This window comes from Vombatus ursinus, unplaced genomic scaffold (genome assembly GCF_900497805.2).
Source record: "Vombatus ursinus unplaced genomic scaffold, bare-nosed wombat genome assembly UNPS02010980.1, whole genome shotgun sequence".
Lineage (NCBI taxonomy): Eukaryota > Metazoa > Chordata > Mammalia > Diprotodontia > Vombatidae > Vombatus > Vombatus ursinus.
Window position 1 is genome coordinate 5,339,869 of NW_020950758.1, and position 22,330 is coordinate 5,362,198.

Consider the following 22,330-nt stretch of genomic DNA (forward strand, 5'->3'; position numbering starts at 1 on the left):
TTCCTTAATGAGCATGTGAAAAAAAAGCTAGAAGGTTTTCACAGATAAGTCCTGTGAGAGACAGCATCTTCACTGTCACCCAGCTCAGAATGGTGCAGAGAACACCAGACTTTGCTGCAACGTCCAAACCTTTGCTCATCACAGAAAAGCTTCAGACTCAATGTTACAGTATGTCCCCTTAGAAGCTCTATACCATGTTGTTTTACACACGTGTGTTTAAATTCCACAGGATTACTACATTGAGATGATGGTGATAACTTTTCCATAACCTTCAATTCATATCAAGTGTAGCCCAGCAAAGGCTGAGGCAGCCACTGTGGTGGAGAATATCCAACAGAGGCCAGAGGAAGATGGGGTCCCTAGAGATGACGAGCTCCTCCTACTTGCAAATGCCATTGTGGATTCTGTATCATCTCCTCCAGCTGCATGCCCAATGAGACAAAAGGACCTCAACATCTTGCTTTCTGCCACAACACTCCATACATCCTCTTTCCTCCCCCACCTCTGCCCGTTCTTTACCTCCTGCTCAGAAAACTGTAAGCAAACCAACATTACCAAGACTACTGGAAAGGATGTGATAATTAAATGCCCCAGGGTTCCACTCACAATCCTTGTGACAGCTCAGATCCCTGGCCACCACACCTCATATGTATTGCAGTACCCTCATAGAAAATGTGTGCTTCGATCTGAATTCAGTCTCCATCAGCTCCTGCTCAGGTGGTGGATAGCATTTTTAATCATAAATCCTTTGGAATTGTCATGGATCAGTGTATTGCTGAGAATAGCTATCAACTTATTTTTATAATTGAATCACCCCATGCTTAGCACAGTAGCTGGTGAAATAAATGTCAGTAAGTAGGTAGGTAGGTAGATAGATAGATAGATAGATAGTTTGATAGACAGATAAATAGATATATGATAGGTGATTGATAGGTAGATAAATAGATAGATAAACAGAGAAAAACAGACAGTTAAATGATAGATGAATAAGCAGGCAAATAAAGGATGGTGATGATAATGATAAATATGAATAGACAGAAGATAGATCATAGACAGGGAGATAGAAAATGATAATGATGATGATGATGATGATGATGACAATAACAGTGATGATGAAGATAGACGGGACAGATGCATGGATGGATAGATCAAGCTCTAGTATACTACATGCCCTCCCTAATCACAAAAAGGGATTGGTCTAACAATTGATATGGTTGGGGAAGGGCAGGAAGGTTATATATTAGACTTTTCTTTTGCCTGCATTATGGCCTACAATTAGATGGATAGTCCATTATTTTTGTCTATTAGCACATATAGTTTGGTCAGACACTGCTACTGGACAATGAACTAGTCCTAGAATTAAATAGGAAGAAGAAGGTAAAGTGGAGTAGAAAGCTGAGAAACTGAATACCTCTTTCAACCATGTGAAGCTGCTTCCAGAACCAAGAACTCATCTCTTTCTCACCAATAATCTCTCTGTGACACTTCTTCTTGTTAATAAATGATAGAGATAGATAGATAGATAGATAGATAGATAGATAGAGAGTTAAAAAAATTATCAGCATCAGTGTTGCACAGATACTCGTGGAATGTTTAAACAAACAAAAGTCATAGTAAAAGATCTCCAGTACAACTGGCATATCATCCAGAGGGGAATTTATGGACAAACATGAACAAGGATATCACAGGAGTAGGAGGTCTGGATGGATTGCAATCTGTACCCATGAAGGAAGTATCTCTGTTGATGAAGTCATGCATTTGAAGTATTTAAATTGATAAATAAATCATTGAATATTCCAGGTCACCAGGCCAAAATGAGTCTAGGGTCTTGGTAAGTAAGTAGTAATCAGAAAGCAGAGCCACATGAAGACTCCTCTTCCCTACCTCTTGCCCCTCACCTCAACTAGCCCAAGAAGGCATGTTTTGGGAATGGTCCTACAGGACATACCTAAACAACTCTGCTGACCTAGATGCTGGTTCCAGCAAAGCTCCTGAAGATAGCTGACAGCAATGAAAATGTGAGTAGGTGTATATAACCAACTAGGAAACATTTCCTTTGGTATTTAATTTTATTTCTAACAACCAGACAATAAATGTCTCAGGCAAACAAAAATCTTTTTCTTTTCTGGTTACATTGAAATGTGCATGCTTTTGCTCTCTGTCTCTCTGTCTCTCTCTTTGTCTCTCTGTCTCTGTCTCTGTCTCTGTCTCTTTCTCTCCCTCTCTGTTTTGCTCTGTCTTTTGAAAGTCTAAAAACTCACTGGAGCTAAACTGGCACATTGGTTCTCTTTCCATTTAGAAAAATAACCTTCATGACCCTCTCATTCCAGATATGACTTGCATGCTTGACAATTTCATATGAAGTCAAATAGTTTGGATTTTTTTTTTGGACCTTGGGCAAGTCACAACCTTTTTGTGCCTCAATTTTCTAGTCTGTAAAGAGAGGGTAAGAGTAGCATCTCCCTCTCAGGGTTGCTGTGAAGATCAGATGACATAATATATGAAAAGTTCTTGGTAAACAAATCTTGAAGCTCTATAGAAATGTTGACTCTCAGGGAATTCCAGTGATGATACTGCTTCCACCAATGGAGACTAACTGCTATTATGCAACTTGAAAGCTTTGAGATTTTCCTGGGTCATAGAGAGGGTCACACAGCAAGCATGTGGCAAAATCAGGGCTTGACTCCAAGTTCATTTGGTTTTCAGGCTGACTCAGTAGCTACTGCACGGTTCTGGCTCCCCATGAGGATTTAATCAATGGCTTCAATAGGTTTCACAAAGGTCTTTGTGCCATTGCCTTGCTCTGGCTCCAGATGGTAAAGAGCTGAGTTCCTGGTGAGCACTTAATAGGCTTTTGTGGAATTGAATTGTAGTGATAAAACTGAGATTGGGACTCCATTCTTCTGCCCTCCCCACCCCAAATCAGCCCCTCTCCAAACACACACACACACACCCACATACCCCCTCCACACACACACATTCTCTCTGTCTCTCTCCTGTCTCTGTCTCCGTCTCTTTCTCTGTCTCTCCGTTTCTCTTTCTGTGTGTGTCTCTGTTTCTTTGTTTCTCTGTTTGTTTCTGCCTCTGTCTCTCTCTGTGTCTCTGTCTCTTTCTGTCCCTGTCTCTCCCATACACACACACACACACACACACACACACACACCACACACACACACACACACAGAGTAAAACAGGTAGTCGAATGTCATGTTTCCACTCCAATTAGCAGGAGCCCTCCCTTCATGTGGAAGGCTGGAGCCGCTCAGGCTGCAGGTTTCTCACGCCAGAGCAGAGACTGCATTGGGGCAGAATTGTCTTTCCATACTAAGTGCTTGCTCAGTGAGAAGCACTTTTCCTTCTGCTTGAAATGACTTCTGTTCTTCATGTTGCTGGAGTCCCCCCTGCCAGTCTTTTCTATGAGCTGCATCATGGAGCTGAGGGCATGCTGGGCCAGGCAGGAGCTTAGTGTGCTGAGGCATCCAACCCTCCCACCCCAATAGACTATCAGAGTAGGGGTCTGAGCCTCTCTCCTCCTTCCCCCAAAGGCATGGCCATCACGCTCTGCTGCAGGCTTCCCATGATGGGGAATCCCATCTCTAATGAGCAGGGATGGTGCATTTCACTGTTGACCAGCTCTGATCAATGACAAGTTCAAGGCAAACTCTGCAATTTCCACCAGGAAGAGCAAGCTTGTATGTCAGTGCAGAGCAGTTACCAGAGTCATCAAAGAGCTAGCACCAATGTTCCACTTAAAAAAAAAAGTGGGTTATAAATAACTTGACCTCCAGTCACAAGATTCCATGGCTGTCATAAACCCCGCCACATGATGGAAAGCAGAGAATTCTAGACAAATGAGACTCGAATCTGACATGGTAAATAGCTATCAATCAATTGATTAACAAGCACTCATTTAGTTCTTACTGTGTGCCAGGCACTGTGCTGGGGACATGAAGAAAAAGTGAAAAGAGCCCCTACCTTCAAGGAGCTAACATTCAATGGAGTGGCAGTGGGAGTCAATAACATGTGTGTGTATGTATGTATGTACATATGTATGTATGTATATGTATATATGATACATACCAAGTAGATACAAAGTCATCTTAAAGGAGAAGGCGCTATTGGGAGGGGAGAAGTAAAGGCCTCCTGGAGAAGGGGGATTTGAGCTGTCTTGAAGGATATCAAAGAAGCTAAGAAGCAGAGATGAGAAGGGAGAAAATCCCAGGCTTGGGGGACAGTGAATGCAAAAGCCTGGAGGGACAGATGGATGGTCCTGTTCAAGAGACAGCAAGGAGCCCAGTGCAAGTGGATTATAGGGTGGATAGAAGGGAGCGATGTGTAAGAAAGCTAGAAAGGTATCAAGAGTTCAGAATGGAAAGTGTGTTAAAAGCCAGAGAAGTGAATCCTTATTTGATGTTCAAAGTAAGAGGAAGTCACTGGAGCTCATTGAGGGGAGGGCGACAAGACTTGCTCTTGAGGAAACTCACTTTGGCAGCTGATGGGGAAATTGATTGGAGTGGGGAGAGGTTTGAGGCACAGAGACCAATGATGAAGCCATTGCAATAGTCCAAGAGAAAGATAATGAAAGTATGAACTGGGAAGGGAATGAGTGAGTGTAGAGAGAGTGTAGAGAAAGGCACTTCTGGTACTAAAGATGCTCTTGAGGCAGGAACAACCCGATTTGACAATGGGCTAGAGAGTGGGTGAGTGTGCATAAGGAGCTGAGGAAGACCCTGTGATTATGAGCTTGGATGACCAGAGGATGGTGGTGCCCTCACAGTAACAGGAATGTTCTTAAGAGGAGAGGATGTTTTTGGGGAGAGATAAACATTCTATAGAGAATGTCAGAGGAGGAAAGAACTTTGGAGATCACATTCAGAGGTGCAGTTTCCAGTTTGCTGAGGTGAACCTGAGGCTTCTGGCAAATTGCTCATGGAGGTAGCTCATTTCTTTTCTCCATTGCATGGCCCCCATTCATCCCCCCCACAAGTCAGGCCCTCATGGCCCAGTTCTTTAATTCCTCCCCCATAGTGGTGACCAGCATTTGCTCCATTGCTCATAAAGCACCATTGACTGTTGTTCAGTCATTTCAGACATGTCTGACTCTCCCATGACTCCATTTGGGGTTTTCTTGGCACAGATACTAGAGTGGTTTGTCATTTCCTTCTCCAATGCAGCTAATAAATGTCTGAGGTAGACTTTGAACTCAGGAAGATGAATCGTCCTGACTACAGGTCTTGCACTCTGTCCACTACAGCACTACCTACTTGGGCACAAGCACCATAGTATGGTGGAAAAAAGGCTAGATTTAATTAGTTAGGGCATAATTAGTTCCTGTTAATTATTACTTGTGTGACAAGGACAATATAACCCAACGTGCTATGTTAGTTGACTTTATGTAATTCAGTGCTATGTTAGTTAACTGTATGTAAAACCTCCTGGTACTTCTTCAAGCTACCGGAAAAGTCAGTCACTCCTCTCCCACAGCTTTCTAGGGATAAGGATTAGATGGGTAGTGAATCCTAATATCTCAGAGCTAGAAATGACTTCTGAGGCCACCCAGCCCCACCCACAGGCGAACAAGAATCCTCCTTACTGTATATTCCTAACAAACAGTCATCCAGTCTGTACTCAAAGACCTCCATTGAGGGAAATCTCAAAAGACCTCTCTTCACTTTCTCACATACCCCATTACGCCCCTTTATTATTCTCAGGATAATGGTATCAGAGATGTATACCTACAAGGGATTGTGGAGATGTATCCAGTGACATTTTACATTACAGTTACCCCAGGCTGGTATCTTGCCATCCTACTATACTGTGAATACCATGAGGACAAGAATGGAACTCTGCATGGTGCTGAAGAAATGTTTGCTGAATGTATGTATATATGTATGTAGGCATGCATATGTATGGATGCATGTATTTATGTATATATAAATGTATGAATGAACGAATAAGGCTTCTCTCCCCCTCCACTGAGAGTTAACAAATGACTTCTAATCCTTCACCAAAAAGGGAATCCATTGCTTTAATTTGCTTTCTCTGCTGATGCTGTAAGTTGTCCTTGCCTCAACCTTGGTCGATACATTTCTAAGTGCCCTGGGACAGAGTTGGTTCTCACTTTCAGAAAACTCATTTTAATTCTCTACTTCTGAAAAAGGCTGTCACTGCAGGGTTTCTCTGCAGACACTGAAGGCTCATTAAAGGCACTTTTGGTATTCATTAAACGTGGCCCTGGTCACATCATAGGTAGGGTAAGAAGCATCTCATAACAACCTGCCAAATAACCTGAGAGCCCCATAGGAATGACCCCATTCCCTTGACCTGTCATTAGAGAGGGATTATCCTTTTTCTGTTCCAAAGCTTCTGTTCTGTAAGTGAGGGTCCCCAGATGGACATGGCCTTTGCTGCCTAGCCTACTGCTCATGTGCCTGGTTCTAAATTGCTTCCGAAAGTGGTTGAACCAACCTCTAGCTCCATTGACAGAGTACTGAAGGGCCTGTTCGACTCCAGCCCAATGCAACATGGACTATTTCCATATCTTGGCATTCTTGTGAATTTGTTAGATGTGATGGGAAGCATCAGAGTTGTTTTATTTGCATTCGCTAATTATTGGTGATTGGGAGCATTTATTTCAAATGGTTTTAATAGCTTCATTCTTCTGAAAACTCTTTGTTCATATCCTTTGACTTCTTATGCATTGGGGAATCCCTTCCATTCCATAATTCTGGTCTCTCCTTGATATCTTGCTACTTATCTGTTCCTTCTTAGTTTTCCTTCCTAGTTCCTTTTCATTCCTCTATTCCCTAAACATGATATCTCCCACAGGGATTTCCTCAGCCCTTTTCTTTTCTGTCTATATATTCTTTCCCTTGGTAATGCCATCCTTTTTCATAGTGTTATTATTTTAATGCAAATGACTCCTAGATCTCTTATCAATACTCCCAGACTCTCTGTGGGGCTCCAGCTCCATATCTTCAATGGCTTGCTGGGAAGATCTAACTAGATGTCCCTTTTGCAACTCAAACCCAACATTTCTCAAATTTAATTCATCCTCTTCCTCCTTAATCCCTGCCTTTCCTACAATTTCCATATTTCTGTTTAGTGATCTGCTGTCTTCTAGGCAATTAAGTTGTTCGTGTCTGAGCCATCGACTTTTTTTGTCCTTCTCCCCTCCTCCACTAATATCCAATGACTTACCAGGCCTTGTTTTTTTTTAATTTCCAATTATACATAAAAACAATTTTTAACATTTAGTTTTTTAAAAAATTTTGTGTTCCAAATTATCTTCCTCCCTTTCCTAACTCCTCATTGAGAAGGCAAGCAATTTGACATAGGTTATATATGTACAGTTATGCAACACACATTCCTATATTAGTCATGTTGTGAAAAAAATGCAGAAAAAACAAAAAAATAAAAAGTAAAAAGAAAAGTATGCTTTGATTTGCATTCAGACTTCATCAGTTCTTTCTCTTGAGGAGGATAGAATTTTTCATCATAAGTTTTTTTAAATTAATTTTTCTTTTAGTTTTCAACATTCACTTTCACAAGATTTTGAGTTCTAAATTTTCTCCCCATCTCATTCCTCCCCCAACCCTAATGTGGCACACATTCTGAATATCTTTTCCCCTAATCTTCCCTCCCTTCTATTTCTCCTCCCCTTCTCTTATCCCTTTCCCCTTCAATTTTCCTGTAGGACAGAATAGATTTCTATACCCCATGTCTTGTATATCTTATTTCCCAGTTGCACATGAAAACAATTTTTTTTTAACATTTGTTTTTAAAACTTTGGGCTCCAAATTTTCTCCCTTCTTCCCTCCCCACCCACCCTCATTGAGAAACCAAGCTGCTCAATAAAGATTATAGATGTGTAGTCATGCAAAACACTTCCATAGTAGTCATGTTGTTAAAACCTAAGTTTATTTCCCTTAATCCTATCCTGCCCCCCCATTTATTCTGTTCTTTCTTTTGACCCTGTCCCTCCTTAGAAGTGTTTGCTTCTGATTACCCCCTCCCCCAATCTGCCTTCCTTTCTATCATCCCCCTTCTCTCTTGTCCCCTTTCCCCCCTATTTTTCGGAAGGGTAAGATATTTCCATACCCAATTGAGTGTGTATGGTATTCCCTCCTTAAGTCAAATCTGATGAGAATAAGATCCACTTATTCCCTCTTACCTTCCTCCATTTCCCCTCCACTGTAAAAGCCTTTTTGTTCCGGTCCAAACCGCGCACTCTCTTTCAGCCAGATCAGCCAACCAGGGTCATACTCACCTGTCTTCGGCGGCCACCCAGAATTACCAGAGACGAGCCAACCAGGGGGTGCAAATACCTGAACTTTATCCAATAATCATCACAGCAAGGCCAGGCAGGAGAGCACAGACGCACGAGCAGGAGCAAAAACCGACCTGCCCCCCATCCCCACAGTTCCTTTTAGTACCTTCTTCGTCCCTCCCCCTCACCCCGCCCATAGTGACTCGTCGAGGATCAAATATCAGAAGGGGATGTCCAGCGATAGTGTCCAGACAAAGGGAGCATACGTGGCACAGGAAGTGGGACCTAGATATTTGGAAGGAGGCGTGAGGGATCAGTGCATAGACAAAGGAGAATGTACGTGACGCAGGAAGTTGGGTCCAGATACCGGGGGGAGGTGTCTGGGGTCAGTGCTACACCTAGGGAGCATACGTGACTCAGGAAGTCAGGTTTGGTCACAGGAAGGAGGCGTCTGTGGTCAGCGTAGTACCTAAAGAAGGAGGCTAGACAGAGAGAGCTCGTTCTCTGCCATCCCCCTCCCAAGCGGCACAGTCCCTGCCTCAGGAGCACGTGCTCCGGCCACTTCCCTGTACCCCGCTTCCTCCCCAGCCTGTCACAGCTCCACACAGCACCGCTCCAGTCTCGGGAGCTCCGGTTACCTCTCTGAATCCAGATCCCATCCCAGTACACCACAACTCTGCCTAGCACTGCCTCTGCCTCGGGAGCAAGAGCTCTGGTCACTTCTTAATACCCAGTTCCTGTCCCATGTTGGCACAACCTTCATCTGGCAGTAGGTAGCACCAGACAATCCCTCACACCTTTTCTTGTCTGTTTTATGTGAGATAATTTACCCCATTCTATCTCTCCCTTTCTCCTTCTTCCAGTATAATCCTCTCTCACCCCTTAGTTTTATTCTCCAGGTATCACCCCTTCATCTTCAACTCACCCTGTGCCCTCTATTTATCTATGTATCTATGTATCTATCTATGTATCTATCTATCTATCTATCTACATACATATAATTTTTTCCCTCCAACTACCCTAATACTGACAAAGATCTCATGAGTTACAAATATCATCTTTCCATGCAGGAATGTAAGCAGTTCAACCTTAATAAGTGCCTTATGATTTCTCTTTCCTGTTTACCTCTTCATGTTTCACTTGAGTCTCATATTTGAATTCAGCTCTGGTCTTTTCATCAAGAATGCTTGAAAGTCCTCTATTTCACTGAATGTCCATTTTTCCACTGAAGGATTATGCTCATTTTTGCTGGGTAGGTGATTCTTAGTTGTAATCCTATCTCCTTTGACCTCTGGGATATTATATCTCAAGCCCTCCAGTCCCTTAATGTAGAAGGTCATCATAAATCTTTAAGAACTGTCTTAGATCATTGTATTGCCAAGAATAGTTAAGTGATTCACAGTTGATCACAGTTGATGTTAGTATGTACAATGTTCTCCTGGTTCTGCTTAGTTCACTTTTCATTAGTTCATGTAAGTTTTTGCAGATTTTTCTGATAACATCCTGCTAGTCATTTCTTATGACACAATATTATTCCATCACATTCATATACCACAGCTTGTTCAGCCATTCCCCAGCTCATGGGCATCCCCTCAATTTCCAGTTCTTTGCCACCACAAAAAGAGCTGCTATAAATATTTTGTACATATGGGCCTATTTCTTTTTTTTTTAATCTATTTTTCTTTTTGGTCTATTTTTGGTTTTGTTTTGTCTGAGATCATGATTGCTACTCCTGCTTTATTTTATTTTACTTCAGCTGAAGGATAATAAATTCCACTCTAGCCCCTACCTTTACTCTGCATGTGTCTGTCTTCTTCAAGTATGTTTCCTATAAACAACAAATTGTAGGATTCTGGTTTTTAATCCACTCTGCTCTCCACTTTAGTTTTATGGTTGAGTTCATCCTATTCATGTTCACAGTTATGATGACCATTCCCTCCATTCTACTTTTCCTCTCTGTTTATCTTTCTCTCTCTTAAATTTTATCCTGTCCCTCCTCAAAACTATTTTTCTCCTGATCTGTTATTTTTTTTTTGTTTCTTTGTTTTTTCTTCATTTCAAAGAGGACCAATGACATCATATATCTTGATTAATGGGTGAATTAGCTTTAAGTGAGGCAGGGTTGGACAAAGTCTTCAGCTTCGCTTTCTTTTCCAGAGTCATCAAAGTCCAGTGACAAGACAAAAGTCAGGATAACTGGTGCTGCCCCAGGGTACAGCAAATGTCCTTGATGACTTTGATATCTGACCAAGCTCTAAGCACTCCACAATGCCTGCTTCAGCCATTTTTATGGCTATTGGAATAGATTGTTCTAATTCACTCATTCTACCAGGAGAAATTTTCCCATGTTTAGTGTAGACACCTCTGTAACTCACTGATGGGTTTGTGGCCCATTGGTCACCTTCAATCTCATAGCCTGTCTGCCAAGAGACTTTACTGGGGTATAGGCACTGCATATGCTACAGCTTCTTGGAGCCACAGGTTAGAGTTGAGTGCCACGTAGACACCAAAGGTGGATGAGCAACCCTGAAACAGCCTTTTCTCTTATCCCACTTCCCTCCTATTTCCCTGTAATGTATTATGTATGTTATTCCCTCTTTGAGGCAATTCTGATCAGAGTAAGGTTCAAGCATTGTCTACCACCTTCCATCTTCCCCTCCACTGTAAACTTTTGCACCTTTTTATGTGAAATAATTTACCCCATTCTACCTCTTCCTTCCCCTTCTCCCAGTTCATCCTTCTTTATCACCCCTTAATTTCATTTTTTCATATTATCCCATCACATTCAACTCTTATACATGCCCTTTGTCTATATATACTCTGTCTAACTGCCTTAATAATAATAAAGTTCTTAGGCATTACAAGTATCATTTTCCCACATAGGAATGTAAACATTTTAACCTTATTGAATCCCTTATATTATTTATCTTTCTTATTTACTTTTTCATTTTTTTTTTGATTCTTGTATTAAAAAGTCAAACTTTCTATTCAGGTCTAGTCTTTTTATTAGGAATGCTTGAAAGTCCTCTACTTCATTAAATATCTTTTTTTCTTCCTTCTGGAGGATTATATTCAGTTTTGCTGGGTAGGTAATTCTTGGTTGTCATCCAATTTCTTTAGCCCTCTGGAATTTCATATTCTAAGTGCTCTTCTTTCATCACTACAATTTATTTTTCCAATTTTTCCTCTACCTTTATTATTTGATTTTTAAAATCCTTTTTTGACCTTTTCAGGAATTCTTTTTGTGCTTGATGCCATTTCACATTTTCTTCCTTCGGGACTTTGCATGTAGCTCTTTTGACATTGTTGTCTTCTGAGTTTGTGTATTGATCTTCCCTTTCACTGTAGTAACTTTCTATGGTTAGGTTATTTTTGTTGTTGTTTGCTTACTTTTCCTGCCTATTTCTTGACTTTTAACTTTATGTTACAGTTGGACTCTGCACGGGGGGTGGAGGGGGCACTATCCCAAGCTTCAGGTCTTTCATGTTACTGTTTTCAGACCTAGTTCTGAGAGTCTGTAAGTTTTCAGTTCTTCCAAGGTGGTATGATCAAAGGAGAGGTGTGGTCACTGCTCTTTTGGTCTTTGCTCTGGTCTGTCAGTGACCACAAGCACTTTTTTTCACCCTGGAAGTGTGACCAGTGTCTCCACTCCTGCTAGTGCTCCCCTTTGCCCTGGGACTTTGACCCACAATCATGCATGCACAATGCAATAGAGTCCTTATCCCAGTGTCAGCAAAGTGTCCCCTGTAATCTTCTGAACACTTCTTTGCCTCTTTCACCAGCTGTGGGCTGAGAGTTCCTGAAGTCACCAGCTATTCAGTCACCTCCAAGCCCTGCTGTTCACTTGCTGGGGTGTGGCTCCTGCACTCCTTTACTCCTCTCTTGCCCCAGTGAGACCAACCTTTTATGACAACCTTCAAGTTGTCTTAGACTAGAAAATTATTCCATCCTTTTGTTGGTTCTGTCACTTTAGAGTTAATTTTGAAGCATTATTTTAACATTGTTTGGAGAATTATTTGGGAGAGCTTAGGCAAGCCCCTGCTTTTACTCAGTCATCTTGTCTCTGCCCTGCCTCAAAAATGTGTTATCAGATCTTATTAATTCTATACATACCAACTTTCTGAGCCATTCCTTCCTCTCCAGTCACTTGGACACCAACCTACTTCAGATTCTCCCCACTTCTTAGTTTGATTATCTTAAAAGTTTCCTAACTGATTTCTTGGTCTCTATTGTTTACTCTTACTTAGCTTTTCTCTACATACCTAACAATACAATATTCCAAATGCATTGGAAACCATTATAACATGTCACTCCCCTACTCTAAAATCTCCAGTGACTTCCTCATGCCTTTATGATAAAATTTAAACTTCTAAAGGTTATATTGAACGGCTACAAAATTCTGGCTTCAACTTTTATCCCCAGCCTTTTCCCGCTGGGCTCTCTTTCTGCTCCAATTACACTTGACTACTCGTTTTTCCCCAAATTCATCCACCTGTCTCAATTCCACATTTTTATCTAATAGATAAAATAATCCTTTAAAAAGAGAAGTCTCATGGAAAAGAATGGGTTAAATTCTAATTGATCTTGTACCTTTTATGTTTCTAAGTATGAACAGGGGCTTCCACATGATGTCTCTGAACGGGAAGAGTGGTAGGGGTGGAACCTAGTTTCCCTGAAAGTTTCAATTCAGAAAAAAAAGTCATCAACAGTTTGTACCAGAATGAAATAACTTAAAACCTAGAGTGCAGACTTGGGAGGGTACTTACAAAAGAGAATATCAGAGCTAGAAGGGGCTTTAGAACAGGGAATGTCAGAGCTGAAAGATCCTTAGGAAGAGACTTCACAGTGTCAGAATTGAAAGAGACCAAGGGTCATGGAAGATGGAACATCAGAGTTACAAACAATCTTTCAATATGAAATACAGAATGCCAAAACTAGAAATGGACTTGGCATGTAGAAGGTCAACTATCAGAAGAACCTTAGGACATAGAACAGAATATCCAAGATATGAGTCCTTAGATCATGGAACAAAACTGAAATTAGAACAAATTCAATACCTAGAATACCTAGAAGCAGAGGTATTGATGGATCCTTCTGTCATGGATGATATGAGCTCAGAGGGGTCAGAGATTACTGAATGCATAGAAAGTAAGAGCAGGAAAGAACCTTTAACATCATCTAATCTACTCATCTTACAGTAAAGGAAATGGGGACCAAAGAGGCTTAGCACCTAACCATGACCATAGGGCCAATTAGTAACAAAACCCCCTGTTAATGGAAGTTAATGACCAAGCTAATGAAAGAGCCAGAACCAACTTACATCTAATTTCCAGTGCAGTGCTTGTCACAGCACAACCCAACTCTGTCAGTACTGTTTCATCTCCAGTTTCATGGGAAACTCATTCTCACCCCTTTTCCTTCTCCTTATCCCATCCTCACTCTTCACCTTCTTTTCCCCATCCCAACCACAGTGGGTTTTCTCATGAGTCAGGAAAATGTGATTCATTGAGATTCTGAGGCCTGACCTGTAGTCTTCCTTTTTTTTAAACATAGGCTCAACCCCTTTAATTGTGCAGAAGAACAACAGAGATAATGAACATACAGCTTTTTAAATAGCAAGACTTTTTTTTTTTACATTGAAGGGAAGAAACAATGATATTTTCTTGCATACAAAAACTAGGGCACTAAAGCAACCTTCCCTGAAAGAATTGTTTTAAAATAAGCATAGTTTTTTGGGGGGGCTAGGCAATGGGGTTAAGTGACTTGCCCAGGGTCATACAGCTAGTAAGTGTTATGTGTCTGAGGCTGGATTGGAACTCAGGTCCTTCTGACTCTAGGACTGGTACTCTATCCATAACATCATCTAGCTGCCCCTCATATTTTATTTTAAATAAATCCTCTAGCATGAAATGGAGAGTTCACCATCTTTACTTGGAAGAAGGATGTGTAAACAAACACACTTATCAAATATATCTGGGCAGCTAAGCAATATTTCTTTATTGGAAAAGATATGTCCACACTGGTGGCCAAAAGGACTTTATGCTTTTTTTTGCTTTTTTTTCTTAATTTATTTTGATTTATTAGCAATCACTTCCATAAACTTTTGAGTTTTAAATTTTTCTCCCCCTCCCTTCCCACCTCCCTCCCCACTACAGCATGCAATCTGATACAGGCTATATATATACATTCCTATTAAACATATTTTCACATTAGTCATATTGTAAGGAAGAATTAGAACCAATAGGAGGAACCACCTGAAAGAGGAAACAAAACAAAACAGAAGAAAGGAATAGCAAATAGTATGCTTTGATCTGCATTCAAACTCCTTAGTCATTTCTTTGGATGCGGATAGCATTTTCCATCATGAGACCTTTGGAGATGTCTTAGATCCTTGCATTGCTGAGAAGGGCTAATTCTATCAATATTAGTCATTGCACAATGTGGCTGTTACTGTGTACAACATTCTCCTGGTTCTGCTCACTTCACTCAGTATCAGTTCATGCAAGTCTTTCCAGGTTTTTCTGAAGTCTGCCTGCTCATCATTTCTTATAGCACAATAGTATTCCATTACATTCATATACTACAACTGGTTCACCCATTCCCCAATTGATGGGCATCCCCTCAATTTCCAATTCTTTGCCACCACAAAAAGAGCTGCTATAAATATTTTTTTACGTGTGGGTCCTTTTCCCATTTGTATGAGGTCTCTGGGATACAGCCCTAGAAATGGTATTGCTGGGTCAAAGGGTATGCACATTTTTACAGGCTTTTGGGCATAGTTCCAAATTGCTCTCCAGAATGGTTGGATCATTTCACAACTCTGCCAACAATGCACTAGTGTTCCAATTTTTGAAAGGACTTTTTTCTCTCAGAATCTGCTCTTTTCTTTGGCTTGTTTCTCCCTTGACTTTATCCAGGCCTTCTTAATAGTTCTCTCCTTTTCATCATCTCCATCTTCATAAATTTTCTTTAAAACACTCATCAGTCCCTCACCAGGATTTGTGTCATCATGAAAGGAAGATTTTCCCTTCTCTTTTCATTCTTTCTCCACCTGGGTCAGGTAATCCCATTTTTGTTCCTGCTTGTTTTTGCATAACACAAGAACTGTATCCGTCGGGATCTTACAGAAATGAGCTTCAAGCAGTTGTTGACAGTCAAAGAGTAGTCTGAGCATTAAGATTCTTTACAGGAACTTCAAATGATCTCTCACGAACCGCCCTGACACATTCTCAGTGGGACATTGCTGAACACCATTTAAGGTGATGCAGATTTTCACATATTTATCTGATTGATCCTATCCATAATTATTGATTTTCACTGTGTACCCAACTGAAATGGGGCAACCACAGCTGCTGGTTTCTCATTATCAACAGTTTCTCCTTTCTCCTGTCCCTTATGCTTGGTCTTGTGCTTGATTTCTGTCTCTAACTAGGACTTTGCTGCTGTTAGGACATCACGGACTCTTTTCCTAGTGGCTTTTCCCAGTAGCTTCTTCCAGGTCTTTCCATAGCTCCTTCAAGGCTGCCACCATGGCTTGCCACCTCCACCAGGAATAACTCAAGCTGTAATCACACAGAAGGGAGGCCCAGGGATCCCACACCACAAGGACTGACTCAGAACACTGCTCCCACCACCATCAGAGTGTGGGCCCAAATTCCAGAGTCATCTGCACAGGCATTGGATTTGGGGGCTACCCTTTAGGCTGTGGACTTGAGGACAGATCAGGTTTGCCTCTTAAAAATGGTCTGGAATCCTAATAAAGGCAAGTGCAGCTCCCAAGAGTCTTTGGATGCCTGAGCAGAGTGGAAAGGAAGCAGATCAGGAATGTCTATTCTGCTATAGGTTCAGCTCCAATCTCAGCCTTAGATCATGTATTCCCAGAGTCTTGATTTTTTCATCTGTAAAATGAACTCCTTCACAGAGGCCAGAGAACATGATGCCAAATATAAGTAGATACATTTGAATTTCTCAAGGGAGTGTATAGCCCTTATAGATTCTGTGCTCATTCCAACTTCCATTCCCCTGGAGGCTGGGTTGCCAGAACTAGGCAAATGATCCCTTCTCAAGGTTCTAGGGGTACCCCTGTAGGTCTGTGTCTCTTTCCAAAGTTATCAACTCAAGCCCCAATTGTGTTCTTTCTAATATCATTTACAATTTAGTACCTCCCCTGTATTGATCGACCCCAACCAATATCATTTAGCCACTGAACATCCATTTGCTTTTACAAAGGGATATTTACTAAGAAGATATCATAAGAACAGATATACAAAAGCATTTCTCCCACAGCAGACTTGTCCCTTTATCACCTTGATTCTTGGAAACAGTAGCCTCAGATCTAAAATGGTTGCTATAAGGCATTCTACCCACTAAGTTCACTTTCAAAAGTAACATAGCCACTGGACAAGTTGCTCCCTGCTAGCTTGGTCCACTGCTGGATCAGGTGTTAAGACTTGCAGTGTAGGGATTATGGTGGTGCCTCACCAGGTTGGCCTACCAAAATTTCTGATATGGATTCCCGTCACCATACCTCTGCTGCTCTGACCTTCTGAATCTCACAAGGTCAATATCTATCTAATGGTCTTTCACTTAAGAGCAGGAAACGATAGATAAAACCAGGACAACTGAAAAAAGTGCCATTTGGCTTTGAAGTCATGGAGGGACCAGATGGGAGTGAGGTTGATAGCATTTCATCTTCTTTGCTCCAATACAGCTAGAAAAGAGAGACCAATTTGGGGAGTTAATGCCTTTTGTATTCATGCTCAGCTCTGGCTCAGCAGCCAAGCAAAAGTCCTTCTCTTTATCTCTTTAGTGAGGGGCCAGGAGACCATCAAGGAATTCTTGTGCCTGCTTTGAAGAGGAAAACTGAGCCTCCCCTAGTCATCATGACCCTCCAAATGGCCATGCCCAGGATTGAGGCTTCATTGCCTAGTATTCTATTATGTAAGAGCAACAAAAAAAGGCCTTTGAAAGATTAAGGGATGGAACACAGAGTTTTTCAGCCTTAAAGTCAGAAATCTTTTGCCTGCCTTTAGAGATTGGTAGCTTTGACTTTTGCTTTTGACTTATTTTCTCTGAGTCTCAGTTTCCTTCCCTGTTAAAGGGATAATAATCCTTGAACTATCTACCACAGGACAGTTGTAAGTATCCAAACAGGAACCTTGGCACAGTGGAAATAGAATTGTATTTGGGGTCAAAGGTTTAGGCTCAAATCTCACTCTCTCTCTTAGCAGTGTGTGACACTGGGCAAATATCAACACTGCTCTGGGCCTCAGTTTTCTCTTTAAAAAGACGAAGGGGAAATTAGACTACATGACTTCTGAGGTCCCTTCTTCCCCTAGGTCTATGATATAGGATTCTGTGGTCCTAAGGGTGACAAAGAATATGAAAGGCGAATTCTGGGTCTGATCCTATGCTCCCTTTTCCCAGAGCTGCTGCTCCATAGCCCAGCACCTTCCTCCCCATGAACAATGGACCCAAAGACCAATCCTATCTGAGACACGGCAAGCACATCAATAAAAGGACGCTTGATTACTGAGCCATTCAAGCAGGGAAGAGTATTTTGCTCCTACGTTTGAGGGTGTAATTTAATTAGCTGAGTTGGAAAGGCTTAATAAATGACACAAAATCATCTCCTACTCCTATCCCCCCTTCCCCTCTCCAATTTAGGAAGAAATAAACAGCTTGTGACAGAGATCGTCAAAGCCCCCAAGGCAGTCAACATTGCTATTGGCCAGATGCTGTGTCCTTGTCTGTAGGAAAGCAAAGGTTAGAGATAGCCTGACCATGGTCCTTTCTTGCTTATCACTACCAGCCCCATCCCTGAAACACACTGGATATGTGGAGAGCATTTTAAGGTTTTTTAAGCACTTTACTGACAGGATTTATTATAATCCCATGGGTACCTGTAAGGAAACTGAGGCATAGAAAAGTTAAGTGGCTTGTCTGAGATCACCCAGCTTATTAGAGTCTAGTCTTTCCTCGTTCAGTGCCTAAAACCCTGGGCAGCTCATAGCAGAGACTATATTGAACCACAGGGACATACACATTATAGGGGAACAAGAGGACCAGGTATAGTCACCCAGGAAAGGCCAGGCTTCTGCTCTGCTACAAGAAAGTCTTCCCTATTCCTCCTGCTTTCCCTCCCTCCCTCCATAACATGCTACTCTGTAACTGTTGTACATGTAGTGGGCTAGCTTAAACACCAATCCAGTATTTCTGGATCTCCAATGTCCTTAGAGGAAGTCTCTTGTAAAAGTATGGGCAGGGCTGCTGCCTTTCTGCCCCTGCAGCACCCATTGCCCTGTCTCTCTGCATGTAAGAACACCATGCCATCCTCTTCCTTGTTCTGCACAAGTCACTAGCTGTGACCTGAAGGGAAATGAAACTAGGGTGGCTTTTTCACAAATAAATAAAACTGCTTTGAAATAGCTACTCAGAAAGGTGACAGGCAGTTGACAGGCCAATAGCAGGCATTTTATTGCAGTTATTAGGTTTCTATTTCCCAAGAGCAGATCAGCTTTGGAGAAAAAGCTTGTGGTTATGTGACTTTTCTCAGAAATAAGACACTCAGACATTCAGTGGAGAGATCAGATTGTCTGGGATCATGTGGATTTGCCCTAGAGAGTTCAGTTTACTGGCCAGAGCCAATCTTCTTCAGTATCTAGATGGAGAAGCAGTGAGAGAGTGGAGATGAGGGAAAATCCAATACCTCTCCTAGACATGAGTAAAGTCAGGTTCAGGGTAGGGGAGTACAGCTGAAAAGACTTAGAAAGGTCTTTGCAGAAATACAGTCTTTTCATAGAAAGAGCATGGAATGGGATCTAAGGAGAGTTGGGTCCTTCTACTTTTGCTGTTAAATCACTGTGAGGCCTGAAGACAGTCATTGTCTTCTGATCTTTAGCTTTCTCATCCAGAAAATGAAAATGTTAAGTTGGCTATTAAATTGAGTTCTAGCATACTATATTATAATTCTATTTAATTCTATTCCATTCCATTCATTCACACAATGACAGTATCTCAGAGTTGGAAGGAACGTCAGCAGTCCTCTAGAGATGCTGTGAGGCCAAGTTAGTAAAGTGCTGGACTGGGAGTCAGCAAGACTCAGCTTCAATCCCAGCCTTTAATACTTCCTGGCTGTGTGACTCTGATAAGTCCTTACCAACCTCTCTGAGTCTCAGTTTCTTAATGGGCAAAATAGGAGGTAATAAGCCCCTCACTACTTATCTCCCAGGGTGTCTGGGATATGCGAATGTATTTAAAGTCTTTGGCAAATATCTGTGTAGTGCTGTATTTACTGTTACCACTAATCCAACCCTTGTCTGAACAAAAATCCCTCTAAAGATTTTCTGGAAGTGGTGATCTGCTTGCACACCTCCAAAGGGGGTAGGCATCACTTCCTAAGGCAATCTACTCCGTGATAATAACAAAAGCTAACACTTACGTAGAGCTTTAAGGTTTGCAAAGTAGGTTACAAATATCTCATTTGATCCTCACAACCACCATAGGAGGTAAGTGCTATCATTATCTTCATTTTATAGATGAGGAAATTAAGACAAACAGAGGTTCAGTGACTAGCATGGTGTTGCTTAGCTAGTTAGTGTCTGAGGCTGGATTTGATTTCGGATTTTCCTGACTTCAGGTGCAGAGCTCTGTGCTTTATCCATCATATCAACTCTCTCTCTCTGCCCCTCCTCCTTCCTTCTTTCCTTTCTTTCTGTCCTATAGTACTATACAGCTGTATTTTCTATACAGTTCTCATTGTTGGGAAGGTTTTCTGAAACCAAACCTAAATCAGCACCTTTACAAGGTCCACCATTGCTCATAGTCTTTCCCTGTGGGGCCAAGCAGGAAAAACAAAAATCTCAGTTCATTTCTATTCAGACTGATAGCACAGCTGCGCTGTCCAAGGTGCTGAGAATACCAGTGTCTCCATGAAGCAGATTCTCTTTTAAGGATCTTGCACTTTCACGGGGGAAAGGCAAGTGCACAGATCAGCCCGATTCAGAGATGAGGCAGGAGGAAACCTCTTACAGCAATATGGGATCCTGGAAGTCACAGAGATGGGAAAGGGAAGGATGAGACCAGGAACAGTAATTCAGTTTGAAACGTATTATATAAAGAGCAGCCTGAGACGAGGCTGGGCACTCCTGTTTGACTTCCAGAGTACCCTGACCCCACCTTGGTAAAAAGAATCAACAACAGAGGAATTTCTGGGCAGAACTGACCTGGTTTAGTGTGAGCACCTCAAACAGGTCTCACCTTTCAATAACCAGACTGGCTCCAAGACTCCACCAACCTCTGCCTTGATCATCAACCAGGATCAGGGATTAGACTTTGCCCTGTAACCATATGCATACTTTCCCTATCCTTTTTGCAGGGATTGAAGATCAAATCAACATTATCTTTGCTATCATAAAGGGCATGTCAGTCTACTGCCCTATGGCTCCACCTAGAATCTGTGTGGGACAGCAACTCTGACACAATTAAACTCAGAGACTTCTCAAAGAAGTAAAAATTATTCTTTATTACAATCTCACAAGAAGAGGCATGTACTCCTCCAGTACACTACCAGCAGGAGAGAGGCAAGGCACAAAGGACAAAGCAAGGTTATGTATCTTGAAACTCCCACCCCACCACTATCCCTTACTCCCATTGGCTGGGAGGCAGGCTTACATTCTAGGTGTGAAAATCTTTCCCATTCCCAAAGAACAAGGAAACAGGGTATAGCCAATCCAAACATACATGTCCTTATTTAGTATACCTAATGCTGACATGGCAGTGGCAATCAGAAGAGGGTTTAGGGCCAAATTAAACTTATGGCCTGTTCGTTCTCTCAGAGCCTATCTCTAGTTTTGAGACAGTCTATTCATCACCACCCTGAGAAGTCTTCACAGAGGTTTTATCTCATTTCCCCCTCTCATTTCATACTGTCTGAAGACTTTTCACACCATTGTCGATATACTTCATCAACCCGCTTGTCACCTTGTTTTATACTATCATACCATACCCCATTTTCATAGTCCTTGTTTCCCTATCACTATTCCCCAGATTTGCTGAAACCTGCTCCCTTAAAACCCTTAATTTAACAGATTTAGAATAAGCCATATCACTGTGGAAAGTCTCATTGGTACTTTCAATCATCATCTTTATATTGCCAGAGCCTGCCCTCTGAACTCCCACTGTGGGTCCTACTGGGATAATCTTTAGTGAGATTACCAATTGTTGTACTGGTCCCCTATTGCATGGAATTATACAGCATCCTACAGCAGTTAATATTCTAACCAACCCTTTAATTAATTATCTGTCTCATAGTTCTCTGCCAACTCTTCAGCTAAAAGTGGTTAAACCTTGCAATGCCTTAGTGATGGTTCTATCTGGGGCTGTGCTACTGGGCAACATTTCATCAGAGGATTTTGGGGACTTGAAATAATATGGGAGAAAGTGAATGATGCATTGACAAATTATAAAGGGGGCAGTCCCCTTATTAAGTACAGATACAGAGACCTAAAGGTAACACTAAATTGTCCATTTAAAGCTTCAGAAGTCTCTTCTCGTATAGCTGTCTGACATTCGGGACATCGTCTTGTAAAGTCCTCTGGTCCAACTGCCGTTCAGTGTCCAGCAGACTCCCTTCCTGCAGAGATCCTCTTTCTTGTGTCCACTCTCCTACAAGATTGATCTTAACACAATTTTAAATTACCTTGCCAATAACCAGGGCAAATAATGAAAGTTAACTCAACCCCCATGTCTCCACTATTACAAGGTTGAAATTGGAAACTTGGCCAATTGCCATATTTTAAGAAACTCAAATTAGAAAAATTCAAACCTAGCCTTACACTCTGCATTACTTCTAGTTTTATACCTTGCATTAGTTGATTATTCATTTCTATTCATATTCCCCATCGGGAGGATGAGATTCCACTAAGAAATTACTAACACACTCCAATACGTAGTAGTTAATTTAAAACCAGTACATATCAAATACTATAACAGTCCCAAATTCTGATCATGTACAAATAAATAATACTTAATTAAAATGGATGCTTCTTTCAAGGCATTTAC

The 22,330-nt window shown here is 41.5% G+C and overlaps 1 pseudogene; it reads right to left on the minus strand.

Annotated features, from left to right (window-relative positions):
* Positions 1 to 15,137: 15,137 nt before the first annotated feature.
* On the minus strand, positions 15,138 to 15,800 carry LOC114038325 (annotated as a pseudogene).
* Between the last annotated feature and the right edge of the window lie 6,530 nt (positions 15,801 to 22,330).